Source organism: Chanos chanos, chromosome 12 (genome assembly GCF_902362185.1).
Source record: "Chanos chanos chromosome 12, fChaCha1.1, whole genome shotgun sequence".
In the NCBI taxonomy this organism is placed as follows: Eukaryota; Metazoa; Chordata; class Actinopteri; order Gonorynchiformes; family Chanidae; genus Chanos; species Chanos chanos.
In genome coordinates this window covers 19,893,572-19,908,705 of record NC_044506.1, presented here as the reverse complement: position 1 = coordinate 19,908,705, position 15,134 = coordinate 19,893,572, and the positions used below count along the sequence as shown (strand labels likewise).

The 15,134-nt window shown below is 42.8% G+C and overlaps 9 non-coding genes across 9 annotated transcripts; 2 read left to right on the top strand and 7 right to left on the bottom strand.

The window, feature by feature from the left end:
* Positions 1 to 255: 255 nt before the first annotated feature.
* On the bottom strand, positions 256 to 327 carry trnag-ucc (transfer RNA glycine (anticodon UCC)). The gene has a single exon. It is a non-coding gene; the product is annotated as a tRNA-Gly (tRNA).
* Positions 328 to 569: 242 nt separating this feature from the next.
* Positions 570 to 642, bottom strand: trnam-cau (transfer RNA methionine (anticodon CAU)). Its single transcript has one exon. It is a non-coding gene; the product is annotated as a tRNA-Met (tRNA).
* Positions 643 to 4,133: 3,491 nt separating this feature from the next.
* Positions 4,134 to 4,206, bottom strand: trnam-cau (transfer RNA methionine (anticodon CAU)). Its single transcript has one exon. It is a non-coding gene; the product is annotated as a tRNA-Met (tRNA).
* A 4,286-nt stretch (positions 4,207 to 8,492) lies between these two features.
* On the bottom strand, positions 8,493 to 8,564 carry trnag-ucc (transfer RNA glycine (anticodon UCC)). Its single transcript has one exon. It is a non-coding gene; the product is annotated as a tRNA-Gly (tRNA).
* Positions 8,565 to 8,677: 113 nt separating this feature from the next.
* On the bottom strand, positions 8,678 to 8,750 carry trnam-cau (transfer RNA methionine (anticodon CAU)). Its single transcript has one exon. It is a non-coding gene; the product is annotated as a tRNA-Met (tRNA).
* A 2,791-nt stretch (positions 8,751 to 11,541) lies between these two features.
* Positions 11,542 to 11,614, top strand: trnam-cau (transfer RNA methionine (anticodon CAU)). Its single transcript has one exon. It is a non-coding gene; the product is annotated as a tRNA-Met (tRNA).
* A 146-nt stretch (positions 11,615 to 11,760) lies between these two features.
* Positions 11,761 to 11,832, top strand: trnag-ucc (transfer RNA glycine (anticodon UCC)). Its single transcript has one exon. It is a non-coding gene; the product is annotated as a tRNA-Gly (tRNA).
* A 2,942-nt stretch (positions 11,833 to 14,774) lies between these two features.
* trnag-ucc (transfer RNA glycine (anticodon UCC)) lies at positions 14,775 to 14,846 on the bottom strand. The gene has a single exon. It is a non-coding gene; the product is annotated as a tRNA-Gly (tRNA).
* Positions 14,847 to 14,969: 123 nt separating this feature from the next.
* trnam-cau (transfer RNA methionine (anticodon CAU)) lies at positions 14,970 to 15,042 on the bottom strand. The gene has a single exon. It is a non-coding gene; the product is annotated as a tRNA-Met (tRNA).
* Between the last annotated feature and the right edge of the window lie 92 nt (positions 15,043 to 15,134).

The window sequence follows — 15,134 nt, the reverse complement described above, 5'->3', positions numbered from 1 at the left end:
TCCTATAAGAAGAGCCCTTCGGCTTTGCTTTGCTACGAGAATGAAGCCATAGAGATTTTCTATTAGGATGTTTACTACTTACTCTGAGTGAACTAACTACGAGTTTTCACTAAACCTGCTTTCTGGAACAGCCCCCAGACTTATGTTCCTTAGGGCGACAAGCCCATTGTGATTATAGCCACTCTGCCTGAGCTGCCAAAGCTGGTGTTGGTTGCCAAACACAAGCCTCAAAGGGTGCAGGGAATAAAGATGTACTGCGTTGGCCGGGAATCGAACCCGGGTCAACTGCTTGGAAGGCAGCTATGCTCACCACTATACCACCAACGCAGCCACTGGTGAGCTCCCAGGCTGTTATTGTTGGTTCAGTCATGTCAGGAAAGCCAGCGTTCTGTGAACTCACGCTTGCCTCTATACCACCAACGCCGAGATCCTTGAGCTTCAGGGCTGTTATTGTGGGTTCCAGCACCTCAAGAAAGCGTCTGGCAGTCTCACAGTTTTCTAATGTCGATAAGCTGCTGGGCAGCAACCCAAATGGTGCCTTTAACCAATGGGTTTATGATAAAAGGCTGTGCCCCGTGTGAGGATTGAACTCACAACCTTCAGATTATGAGACTGACGCGCTACCTACTGCGCCAACGAGGCTGAAAACATGAGAGGGGCAGTACACACAAACAACATTTCTGCAATATTTCTGTTTTTATGTAAAAAATATTTGCAATGGCCCCATTTCTGTTGCATGACATCCCTGACTCTTTGCTTCATAGACTCCAGAGGCATAGAGCCGAGTCCAAGCTTCACATAACCCCAGGTTATCAGGAAAACGCTGCCCAGAATAAAGGATATCCTGCTCCAAGAATTGTCAGAACTCTCAGATGATTATTGCCTAGCTGGATGAAACGTTGATGAAATGGTCTATGCTACACGTGTAGGTCCCAAATCCAGTTTTTTGCCTAGCGTCAGGCTGTTGGGCATGTTTGGATTGGGGCCAGTGGGAGCCCATGGGGGCCAATGCAGGGACCCTTCATAGGTCCAGACCACATCGAAGAGCTCCTTTTAGATGAGAACGCATCACTGGGAATCTGAACAGCTATTTCATCATGGCCTGCTGTGGCAGTGCTGTGCAGCTCCCACTTTTCTGCTCCACTAAGTTAGTGCATCTTATGCAAGACCTTCCACATGATGTTCACACTCCCAGCAGCCATCCATACTGACCTAGGGAAGAGTGTTGAGGCCTGGGGGAAAGATTGCCGAGTCATGGCCCTGGATCCCAACCCCCAGGCTACCCGAACACCAGACACGCTTATCCACGGAAAAGAGGCCACAAAGAGGATTACTGCTACCTGGCAGAAGATTCCCCACTAGAGGCCCTTGGTGTAGACTTACACCTCCACAAACCAGCAACACTTGCCTTCAGGAAGAGTTGCCTCTTGACTGATAGAGCCTCTGCACCTTCCCACCTGATGCAGTTTGACATGAGGCATAATGCATTCTTGAGCGAATGGTCTAGATAAATTACACTTAATAGTTCATTGTGACTATTAGACCGAATGCTAATATCGCTTGTCAGGTATGCTCAACACTTAATTACGCATTCCATTATTGTCTGTTCCATCACCTCAGGAAAGCCGTGAGGTACACCTGAGAGCTGCAACCTCGAAGCCTTTTAATATTGCCAAGCTGTTGGGCAGCCACCCAAATGGGTTTATGTTAAAAGGCTGTACCCCATGTTAGGGTTGAACTCACAACCTTCAGATTATGAGACTGGTGCACTACCTACTGCACTAACGAGGCTGAAAACAGCAAATAGACAGTATACGCAAACAACATTTCAGACGGCCCCAGCTCTATTGCACATCATCCTTGACTCTGCTCTACGTGTCTCCAGAAGCGTCGGGGCCCCGTTCATGCTTCTCGTAAGCCCAGGTTACACTAACACCAAGACTGAACTGAAACATACAAAAGCATAATCAACACTATGCTTGCTTTTAACATGTTCAGATATACACAATGTAAATACAGCAATTAAATTTTACCATCAATTAAATCCCCTAATTTTTTACTATTACAGGTCGTATGTATTTATTGCAGGTTTGGCTTCAAATGTAATATATGGCATCATATTTTAACATGTAATCAATCATCTGTTCTTTTATTTATTTGTAATTATTCTCATATGAACTTCCAATGGCTTTCGAACAATGTAGTCAATAGCAACAGTAACTTGTAACTAGCAGATTTCTGGAATCCAACCTCACAGAATATAACCCAAAAAATAATGATCTGTGACCACAGATAACAATAAAACAATCAGTACATACCCACGATGCTACCAAAGGCATGAGATGTATGCAGATGTCACTGGATTATCTCAGATATAATAAAACAACAGCTCTCAGTATCATGCTCACTTACTTCCTGATTGCTGGTCACGCAATATAACTTCCTGTCACTAACATCCAGTAATTCTTGAAGTGACTGCAACGAAATACAGACACACATAAAGAATTACTTAAGAGAACGAAAATAATACTTCTAACATATTAACTTGATTGTAACGGAACAGTTACATATCGATAAAAGTGAAGATGAAGTGGTGAGACAGCCAAGATGGAATGGAGCATATGTATTATTTTGGAATCTAGTCAAGCCACGCTGTGCTAAACTCAGTACTGTCACAGTGAGGAGATTCTGGATACATGTGCAGCTTTCTCCATCTTATTAGAAATAAACAGAATGAACAAAAGACTTCTTGGCACTTAAAAGGGTCAGGATTCAGACTCTGGGTTTTCACAACACATTGACAATGCAGTTCCACACAACAGAACAAGGTAAAACTAGGAGTATTTATACAAAAACAAAACAGGATTAAATTAAAATTATACCACAGCCTGAGTATAAGTTTCATAATGTGTATGTGTATATGTGTTTGTATGACCTTAGCCTACTGTAGGCTGGTGCAAGAGAGCTTAGTTGACCTTGGAAAGTCAGAGGTTTCCTAATCACTGCAGTGAGACTGGCCCCATTCCTAAAAAACATATTTCTCCCTCAACATCAAATCATACTCAGTAACAGAACAGCGTATGAGTTTTCCAAAAGGTCAGAACAGATCCATTGTTAATCCACCCTACTGTTTGAGAGTAAAGAAGGTCATGAACTTGGCCAGCATGATGGTTTGTCACAGAGGCCACCTAGGGATACAGATTAGCAATGCCAATAGACTGTGTATGTGTGTGTGTGTGTGTATGAGTTGTTTTCCATTATTCCATGTATTGATGATCTATGACTTATACAATGCTTTATGGCAGCTATGGTGTACATGAACCACTCAATGGTAAACATGTATATACTTTGATGTTTGAAAGTGGTCGATACTGTGTGTCATCATGCCTACTCTATCCGTTTATCATTTTCTGACCTCAGAGAGTTCACTATTCAGAAGATGGACTGAACTAGTAACACAGGTCTTTTAGAGACCATAGATCTTTTAATAATCCTACTGTACATGATCCTGTTTGTCTGGCAGAGAGACTGACTGAGCATTTATTTAATCAATCAAAATGATCAATATATGTAATTCGCAGATTCAGGATTCCCATGGACAGTGACCTAGTGGTTTTCATTCCAGGCTCTGGGAATTCTCTGTCAGTACAGACAAAGGGTGAAATCTCTCCTGAAGTATAACTTTACATCTATACATTACTATTTCTAAAAGGTTATTCTAGTCATCAGACAACATAAATGGGATGTAAGAATAGATACGATGTCCAAAGAAAAAAACATTAAATGGCCATTTTGTAGAAAATGCTAGTGTTGATGCTGCTGTTCTGTTCATTCACCTGTCCGTAGTAATGACTCCATAGTGTTGAAAAAGAAGGTGTTTTCTATTGTCTGCTGTGTACATAGCCTAAATCTAGAGTTGTCACAAAGCGCTGCAAGAAAATTGAGCTTAATTTTTACTGCCACACAAAAGCCTCAAAGGGTGCAGGGGTTAAAGACATGGAAGGCAGCTATGCTCACCACTATACCACCAACGCTGGCTGCCACAAATGGTTCCACCACCTCTAGAAACTGGCAGGTAGGCCGCACAGTGTTGAGAAGGAGTTGGGCAGCCAACTAAACAGCTTAAAAGATTATGCCCCGTGTGAGGATCGAACTCACGACCTTCAGATTATGAGACTGACGCGCTACCTACTGCGCTAACGAGGCTGAAAAATTCTCATGGGTCATATACACAAGCTGTGTTTCCCACAGCAGTAGCTCTCTCACACACTGCACTACATGTCTTCAGAAGCATTGAGGCCGAATCCAAGCTTTTCATAACCCCAGGTTATCAGGAAAAACACTGCCCAAGTAGATGTAATGTTGCCCCATGAAGTGTCCAATCTATTCAATCAGTGCTGTACTGGAGTGCAACCAGCTCAAAACCCAAGCAAATGGCCCAGTGGCCTTTTTGGTTCTGACGCGCAGGTTTAGAGTTTTACAACACATATTGGTTTATGCTCAGTGTCAGACTGCATTAGTTGTGACTGCAACACCTGAGGTGATGTCCAGGAGCCTTTTAAGTCCAGGACCCAGACCAGGACTCTGCCGTCTGGCCCTGAAGACTGGCGACGAATCAGCACAGTCATCATTCAGTTTTCAACCTGTGAACCAAGAGCAGAGCGTTATGTTTGAGTCTGTCCTATCAGAAACAACACAGAAAAAAGACAACATATATTTTTAGAGGCAGCGAGGCCAATGACCAAGGCCGAGACAAGTCGGAGTGCAAATACCAACGAGTCCAAGACAAGTCTGAAACAACAGAAAAAGCGTCTTGAGTCTGGATTCAAGCACTACAGCCCTGGGAGACAGGGAGCTCTGCTACAGATGTTTCTCAGGACCTCAACCGTAACAATGTCATTATCTCCATTTGGACAAACAGGACTGGAGCAACTGGTTCACACCATTATGGAAAATCTTACCTGTCTATGGAGCCTGGGTTGCAGCCTGGGCATTATATACAAGCAAAGTTATATTAAAGTAATGAACATTCTGTAAGATTTACATTGTATAATTTGGGAGCAAATTCTTAAATTACAGTTACGTTCTACTCAGTTAAAACTAAGTAATTTACATTAAGTTGAAATTAAATTAGTTGTAAACTGGAAAAAATACTTGAATACTTGTAACTTCAACCAGTTTTAGGTGTTCATGATGTGGCATAGCAGTAAATTTCATTGTGCCCTGTGCTGAGATTATTTAGTTGTATCTGAGCATTACTAGAGACTAGGTCGTCACACTTTACTGTCTCCTAGCATCAATGGGTGGCTTTAGGAAACAGCAGGGCTCTGGCTATCACACTTCTTTACTTGCACAAGGGTCATGAGTAATACTAGGAACTGGACAATCTAAACTGTAATGAAATAGGACAAAGATAAAGTTGATCTGTTTTTATAACACGTTACAGAAATGTATATTAAGTTGAAGTATTCAAGTTCATTGATTTATATTAAATTTCAAGTTACATTAAAGCAATTTATTCACAATAAGTTATCTATTTGTTTTCGTAAAATTAAAGTTATATTAGAGTAATGTAAATTCACAGATATATAAACATGCTATTTTAAATTATAGCGCTATTAGGTTATGTTAAATATTAGGTTATATTAAAGTTTAAATCTGAATAATTACGGTGCATAAAAGTAAAGGGATTAGCATATCAATGATTTTAAGTTAAATCCAGTTATATTGTAGTTTTCTTACATGAGAGTAATTTTTAGGGAATTTTTGTTAAATTAAAGTCATTTGCATTATGGCAATTAGTGTTGAAAGGAGAATGAACTAGTAATGAATTAATATAATCTATAGGTCTAACATATAGTTTTACAACAGATAACTGGCATCCTGTGTTAAAATAATCGTGTAAACAGAAGGTCCCCTAGAAGCCTGAATCAGTACCAGTGACAATGACATGTTGATCTATTCTCCTGTGAAGCTCAGAATGGTCAGCAGAGGGCACACTGAGGCTTGCGGAGGCATAAAAATCCACTTTCCATGAACCTCTGACACAAAATGCCTTCTGAGGCATTTTGAATGTTTGAAAAACAGCCCTTTTGGATGGTTCTATGTCCTGTCTCTGAAGCAGAACTCCTGTTATTACATTTGTAAAACTTATGCGAGTTATCCTAAACTAATGACCACAATGAGCAATCCGAATGCTTAGCTGACGCTAAGGATTGATAATGATAGCATACAAAAAAGACGCGTTCAGAAAAAGTGTTAATGTAACTGACAGGTAGACAAGTCAACCACTTGAACTGTTGTAAGAAGATTAAATAAAATCGAACACAAAGTATATTTTCTGGGATAGCTCCTATCTGGGCACACATTCCCTTAGTCCAGCATCCATGTCTGTTTGCCTCTTCAGTCCATTTGTGTGTGTTTGCAAATGTTCGCAGTGAACTCAAAGCAAACGGAAAACCATTCAAAACTGTTTGCAACCGTCTGCCTCTGTTTGCCGAATTTCAATGCACCTCAGGAAACCCATGAGGTAGACATGAGAGCCGCAGCCTTGAAGTTTTTAACAGCACCAAGCTGTTGGGCAGCCACCCAGATGTGTTTATGTTATGTTACTGATGATTTATGACTTATACACTGTTTTATGACAGCTGGTGGTTTTGTTTTGCTAGGAGAATGAAGCCATAGGACTCTTCTGTTAGGAGGTTTACTACTTACTCTGAGTTAACTGACTCCGAATTTTCACTAAACCCGCTTTCTGGAACACCCCCCAGGGGGTATTTTAGAAAGCGGGTTTAGTGAAAACTCTGAGTTTGTTAACCCTGAGACGAAGGAAACTCTGGGTTTTCCGTTCCAGAAAGCGAGGTAACTCAAACTCTGGCTCAGTTACCGTAGTAACTGACTCTGTGAACCTAACCTGCTCGCTGGCAGGTTTTCTTCAACAAACCCTAAGTTTCTCCCTAACTCCTCCCTCTGACTGAACCCGAAGCAGCTGTCAAAAATGGCGTGTCCTTTCATCGCAAACCCGATTGACGTTGAAGCCGAAATTATTCGAAATTATTTCCTGGGCACAAACCTGTAAGGACTATCAAAGAAGAGTTCCACAGGATTGCAGGTGACTGATGCAGAAATCATTCAGTTAATGACCATATTTTAAATTGTATTCTATTCATGATATTCTGCTGCGAGCTCAGCCTGGGATCAGTAGTTAGTTTTTATGTTGTAGGGTTTCCCAATGTCATCGGCTGCATCGAAGGAACACACATCCCCATCACTGCTCCTTCAGTTAATGAAGGATACTATGTGAATAGGTAGTCGTTCCACAGCATTAATGTGCAGGTACACTGACTACTGTCTTACAAAGACTATACATCACAATATACTGCAACTAATATCCCTCATTCTCTGCACTGTCAAAGTCATATGTGACGCAGCACACTTCATCACCAAGTGGCCCGAATGTATCGTGAGTGTACACTGAGCAACAGATTTGTAAAGCTTCCTAGAAATGGAATGATATTTGTTCCTATTTTAACACCCTCAATGTATCTACTATAATTACAGGAGAGTTTGATGACAGAGGGTACCCCTGCCAGCCCTCTCTGTTGACCCCTTACCCTGACCCTGAGCTGGGCCCCCAACAACGTTTCAATGTGGCACACTGTAGAACTAGAGCCCGAGTTGAGATGACAATAGGCATGCTCAAAGCCCGGTTCCAGTGTCTGCGTAAACTCAGGGTAGTAGAGATGAACTGCGTTGGCCGGGAAACAAACCTGGGTCAACTGCTTGGAAGGCAGCTATGCTCACCATTATACTACCAATGATAAGAAAAGCAAAACAAAAATCTTGCAAGCAGTTGACCTTGCAAGCCTTTTATTTGTGACCCAGTTGACCTTGCAAGTCATTGAGCTCTGAGGCTGTCCCTGTCGCTTTCAGTACCTCAAGGAACTGGCAGGCGGGCCAGATAAAACTGTCTACTAAATGAGTAAATGTAATTGTAATGTAATTGTAAGACTGCCCAGTGGAGGCCCTGGATCCTGAACTCCAGGCCCCCTGATACCAGAGACACTTAGCCAGTGAATACTGCTCGTCAATAGGGAAAAGTTCCCCGCTGAAGACCTTAGATGCTGGCTTTAAGGTCCCATCCACGCTGACCTGGGGAACAGTGCTCTTTCCCGGTGGAAAATTCCCCAATGGAGGCCCTGGATGCGGACTTGGAGAGGTCAACTGCTTGCAAGGTTTCTGTTTTGTTTTTTAGCCATAATGTCAATATAGTACAGCAGCCATTTCACTGAATATTAAATATTCAAAAAATCAAGTGATTGTCAACACATTACACGAAAGTCCACTTTGTCTGACAGATGTGCGTTACAAGCTTGGCAAACCAGATCTGCATTCCCTGGGGGAACAACCCCAGTGTGATAACTGCCACCCTGCCTAAGCTGGTGTTGGATGCTAAACAGAAGCCTCAAATGGTCCTGGGAGTAAAGCTGAACGGCGTTGGCCGGGAATCGAACCCGGGTCAACTGCTTGGAAGGCGGCTATGCTCACCACTATACCACCAACGCTGAGATCTGTGAGCTCTGAGGCTGTCATTGTCGCTTCCAGCACCTCAAGAAACTGGCAAAATGGCCTTCTAACCAAGGCCTTTGGACAGCCAACTAAATGGGTTAAAATGCCGTGCCCCGTGTGAGGATCGAACTCACGACCTTCAGATTATGAGACTGACGCGCTACCTACTGCGCTAACGAGGCTGTAATCAGTCAATGGACAGTATACAAAAACAACATTTCCGACGGCCCCAGCTCTCCCACACGTCATCCCAGACTCTGTGCTACATGTCTCTAAAAAGTGTTGGAGCTCAGATCATGCTTCTCGCAAACCAGGGTTATCATGAAAAAAGCCGCCCAGCTGGATGACATGTGGCTGTAAGAAGCGTCAAAACCCGCAGATGAGTGCCATGTTGGAGCGCAACCATGCCAAAACCTAAGTGAATGGTCCAATGGCCACTTGTTGTCTGATGTGCAGGGTTAAACTTTTACCTCAGGTGTAGGTCTGTGTTAATGGGTCAGACAGCTTGTCTGAGGTACGGTAATCGGACTAAGGCTGAAGTGGCTGAAACATATGGGGAGGCGCAGGGCACATTTATGTGTGGAATGGCCTGAAAATTTCTTTAATGGCTTTGCCTTTCTCTTGTTTGAACTTATTTTCTTTCCACTGCTAAAACAGAAATATATCAGGAATCACACTTTCCCTTCCGGGCATTCTTCTCTAAACACATGCCACTTCTATATATTGCCTTGTCAGTCAGCAGTCTCCTCCTTGCTCCTGGATGGCATTTTGGACATAAAGTGCAGTATGTTTAAGTATGTTAAAAATTATGTGAGTAGACTAAGAGTGTGAGTAAATGACCATGTGTATGCTTGTTATCTTGCCTGCTACCAGCAAATAAAGTTCATAAACATTCACCATCCGGCGTGCTTAGTGTGCTTACTGCAACCAAGCAACCTAACAACCTGTTGCTCTTTCTCTCACATGCCATGCTTCTGCCATGAGGGCAGAGGTCTGAGAACAGCTACACCGCTTTAAGCAGCTGCATTACATTACAGATTGTCAGAGATAACTGGCTACCCAACATACTAAAGTGAACACTTTTTCGATCCAAAGGGCTACCAAAACATTTTCTATGTCATGTGGAAAACTCTTGTATGTTATTATTGTCAGTTTTTGATGAGATGTTGTGGACCATTTCACCCACCTGAAATCAATAGAGAGACACACATTCCATTTGTTCAGCAGCCTGAGGATTTCTTTATTGGGTTTTCCTTTCGCCCCTTGCCACAGCCGTAACTTCTCTTTTCCTAGTCCATTGCGTCCCACACACCCAAATCCAATCTCTTCACTGTAGCATCCTGCCAAGTTTCTAGCTTGAGCAGCAGGTCATTGGCCTTGAGCAAATGGCTTTCTCTGGGTGCCGCGTAGCTTGTGACCTCATGATTACGCCCACAGCCTCCCGACAGCGTGGAGGTTGATAGTCTAGGTGGCCCCCGTGCCATGGAAGATCTTTCTTTGCAAGACTGAAGTGCAGCAAGGGAGAGGCTTGGCAGCAGTGCTATTCAAACCCAGGTAGCCTGAGAGATTGCAGTCTTAAACTGCTTTGCCCATGCTACCACGCTGATGCTTCTCCTGTCACATACATTCTTTTAGGAGGAGAGGTAACAAATAGACAGATGACATTTTGCCAGGACAATGAAAGACAATGGCAGCGGTGGGATTCAAACCCACGTCCTCAAAGAGACTGGCGCCGAAATCCAGCGCCTTTGACCGCTCGGCCACGCTACCTCCCGCCACCCCACTTGAACAGCCAGGCAGTTTGCAATGGGGTCGGTAGGAGCCCCTGGGGGCCTAGGTGGGACCCTCTTTGGAGCCTTTGTCCACCTCTAACGAATCCTGAATGCCTTTTGAACCAAGATTTGATTCTGGGGGCTCCCTGGAACCTGCCATAGCAATCTTGTCCAGCTCTGGCACATTTTGAACGCTTTTCATATTCCATTAAATGGAATTAAATTACTGGCTTGCTTACATGTATTCTTGTGCCGTGTTAGTCAATATTAGCGTCATTCTTTCACTTGCAACCCTAGTTGTGTTAAATGGTCTTGGGAGACCCTCTCACTATCTGTGCACCAAAGTATGATTATCAGACCCGGCCCATCACATAGGTGGTATAGGTGAATGCTTGAGGCACCGTCCATCCATGGGGCGCCCCAAATGAGGGAAGAAAAGAAAAATCAAAATTTTTAACTTTTATTATTTTTCACTAATACTATTTTCTCTATGTCATGACAAGTTGACAACTTAGATCACAGGGTGCCTCGCGCTCTAGGATCTTTTATGACAACATTTGAACTCTCATCATTGATACAGTCATTGGACCGCAGCTGTTAACGAATAAGTAGCCTGTCTTGTCTGTGTGATCAGTCTAGACCTGGGTGTAACCTCAAGAAAATGTCTATAATACAGCATGCACCGATTTTAAGTGACAAAACAAAGACAACTGACGTCAGAGCCGGATTTTTGTATCTTGTATGTGTATATTTTCACCATTGTTTTGGCGCCCCCCTTCTCGCAGCGCCCCCATGCACTGCATATGTTGCATACCCCCTTTTTGTGCCTCTGAATTCATGATACAGTATATCATGACAAAAAGACCAAAGCCCTCTGGTGCCCAGGGAAGAAAAAGAAGAAGAGAAGAGGGGGAAAAACGAGAAAAGACAGAGATAATGTGATGAGTGAATGGTTTGTCTATTGCATAGCAGTTTAAGTTTAAACCTTGACGTGGAGCTAAACACTCCTCCAAGTCAAAGACCGCTTTTATAAATCTGAACTTTGGTGTGGATTTGAGTGTACACACATTGTAAGATCAAATCTGTGTGGAGGAACGTTTCATAAATTTGGCCCCTGGAGTCTGTGTAGCGCAGAGTCAGGGATGTCACGTGATAGAAATGGGCAAACCTTTTTTGCACAAAGCACCCAAAGCAGATTTTGGCCTCGTTAGCGCAGTAGGTAGCGCGTCAGTCTCATAATCTGAAAGTCGTGAGTTCAATCCTCACACGGGGCATAACCTTTTAACATAAACTCATCTAGATGGCTGCCCAACGGCTTGGTGACGTTAAAAGGCCTTGAGGTTGCAGCTCTCAGGTCTACCTCATGGCTTTCCTGAGGTGATTGAACCGTCAATAACAACCTTGGAACATACCAGTTCCAGCGTTGGTGGTATAGTGGTGAGCATAGCTGCCTTCCAAGCAGTTGACCCGGGTTCGATTCCCGGCCAACGCAGCACATTTTTGCGTTCACCCTTTGAGGCTTGTGTTTGGTAACTAACACCAGCGTTGGCAGCTCAGGGACAGTGGTGGTAATCACATGAATCACCAAAAAGGCCATCCTCATGAATTGAAGCAATACTGGTACAAGCATCTCAAGCTGGACACTGCACAAGGCTGGCCCTTCTTCGCCTCTCACACTGCCTTTCTTGCCAGCGCAGGGGTCACTTTTGAGATTTTTCACAGTGTGGAACTCCTTGTACCTTTAGATTATGCTTTGCATTGTGGCCACTGTCACTTGAAAACACTTGGATATGGCCACTGTCACCTTTCCCCGTCTTGTGAGCAGCCACAATGTGCATCAAGAGGTCCTCACTAAGCTCTTTGGTTTTAGCCATGACTTGCAATTGACTAGAAACTGTCTAGAGAGCTACTGCATGAGCTGTTCTCAATTTATAGTTGATCAGAATGCTCTAGAACATTGTAGAAATGACCAGGACCATTTGGAGTGGTCAGGCTTGGGAAGTAACGGAATACATGGAATGGCATTATGTAACTAGGATACAAAAAAAAGCAAACTGTACTCTGTTAAAGTTACAGAAAAAAAAGACGTAATTAGATTACCGATGTATTTAGTAAAAATGGGGATTATTAGCAGGATTACAATTTTAAAATGCATTTTGAAACTAGAGATGCATTTCTAGATGCATTTCTGCCAGAAAATGTGAATGTGACTGTACCGCAGCATCAGTTTTTGAATGAGATTTCATAACTGGCTTGTGCTGTAAATCTTAATAGATTCAGTTGCTTTACGAGGCAAAAGACCATTGAATCCAACCATTGACTGCTGCTGTGTGCAAACCCTTGTCATACCACGTGAGACCTAAAACTTCCTTCACTCATTTTCAATGGGAAAATAAGCAATTTAAAACAGCAATGAAAAAAAAGAAAAGAGTGGACCAATCAAACAAACAGCAGTCAACAATCATAAGCAAATATTCCTATTAAAAAAAAAAAAAAAAGAGCGGACCAATCAAACAAACAGCAGTCAACAATCATAGGCAAATATTCCTATGAAAAGCTCTATACCTTTTGCAAAGAACCAGCAGTTCTCAGCCACAGATAGCAACGTGCTGACTAGATGAGGTTGTTTACCCAGCAATTCACGAGCTTTGCTGTCAGGCTATGTACATTCAGCAATTACATTAATAACTAAAAAACAAAAAGTATTGTTAAAACCAAAACACACTAAGGTAGTTCCATTACATTTGTTTAAAAATACATTACATGACCTTGGGTCAATGCTTGCCTCACACTACAGGTTCCTACAAAATACCAAACATTATTGTCAAACAAGCATTACAACAAAAGCTACACAAATATACACATATATGCACCTGTTAAAATATTGTAACCTGTATTTCATAACTGGCTTGTGCTGTAAGTCTAACTATGATCAATCGCTTCACGGAGCAAAAGGCCATTAAATACAACTATCGATTGCCGCTGTGTGCAAACCCTCATTGTGCTGAGACCTAAAACTTCCCCATTCATTTTTAATGAGAAAATAAACGATTAAAAACAGCAATAGAAAAAACTTATACAAGCACACTACACAGCATTAGGACGGACCTGTTAGCACTGCGATGGAATCAATATCGTGAAAACTGCAGAAGTAGAAATGTTGGGAAAACCGACCGAAAATACAAAACCCCAACCATTAATTTTTAATGGAGTACAATACCTCGTCCTGCCACTATCCATAGAAGGACAATATGTTCTTGCTAACGCAATCACATAACAAAGAACAATGTCCTACCATGCACATGCGCACACATTACAGCACTTCACAACACTCCCAACCCTGGGAATGGTATAGGCGCTTGCATTTTCTCAAAAATTTGTGACAGTTTCAAAGGAGTATGAATAATATCTTACCATCTTTTGTCACTTGTTTATGTCATTTTCAGCCAAATGAAACCAAAAATTCACAATAAATCACAATTTGGCATGGGTATGAATAACTTTGGGTTTAACTGTATGTTCCCTGGGGCGACAAGACCATTGTGATTACATCTTTTTTTCTGTAACTTTAACAGAGTACAGTTTGCTTTTTTTTGTATCCTAGTCACGTAATGCCGTTCCATGTATTCTGTTACTCCCCAAGCCTGACCATTCCAAATGGTCCTGGTCATTTCTACAATGTTCTCTAGACAGTTTCTAATCAATTGCAAGTCATGGCTAAAACCAAAGAGCTTAGTGAGGACCTCTTGATGCACACTGTTGCTGCTCACAAGACGGGGAAAAGCTACAAGGCCATATCCAAGTGTTTTCAAGTGACATTGGTCACAGTGCAAATGTTGTGTTCCTCTGCCCCTTAAGATGGCACAGTGACATTGATTGTGTTTTCCCCTGCTGGTGACTTGCCTTATTTATTTCTCTTCTTTTCTATTCTTCCAGGCAGGTAGGAGTCACCTTTAAGTTACCTGTCTGGCTCACCTGGGCATGCTTTGCTCCTGTCTAAAAATACACCCCAAGCCTGGCATGAAGAGGGCGGGCGGTTAAACTTTGGAGCAGGCTGCGCTGACTTATGTTATGTTTTCCGTGCTTTTCAGTTCAATAAAAAAAAAAACAGACTTTGAGCCGAACTGACTGTGTCCCCTTTATGTTGTGGTTGGTGTGCCCGGCCGTAACAGCAAAGCATAATCTAAAGGTACAAGGAGTTCCACACTGTGAAAAATCTCAAAAGTGACCCCTGCGCTGGCAAGAAAGGCAGTGTGAGAGGCCAAGTAGGGCCAGCCTTGTGCAGTGTCCAGCTTGAGATGTTTGTACCAGAATTGCTTCATGAGGATGGCCTTTTTGGTGATTCATGTGATTACCACCACTGTCCCTGAGCTGCCAACGCTGGTGTTAGTTACCAAACACAAGCCTCAAAGGGTGCAGGGAATAAAGATGTACTGCGTTGGCCGGGAATCGAACCCAGGTCAACTGCTTGGAAGGCAGCTATGCTTACCACTATACCACCAATGCTGTATCTGGTTTGTTCCAAGGTTGTTATCGACGGTTCAGTCACCTCTGGAAAGCCATGAGGTAGCCTTGTAACGTCACCAAGCCGTTGGGCAGCCATCTCAATGAGTTTATGCTAAAAGGTTATGCCCCGTGTGAGGATTGAACTCACGACCTTCAGATTATGAGACTGACGCGCTACCTACTGCGCTAACGAGGCCAAAAGCAACCTTGGGTGCTTTGTACAAAAAACGTTTGCCCATTTCTATCACGCGACATCCCTGACTCTCCAAATTTATGAAACGTTCCTCC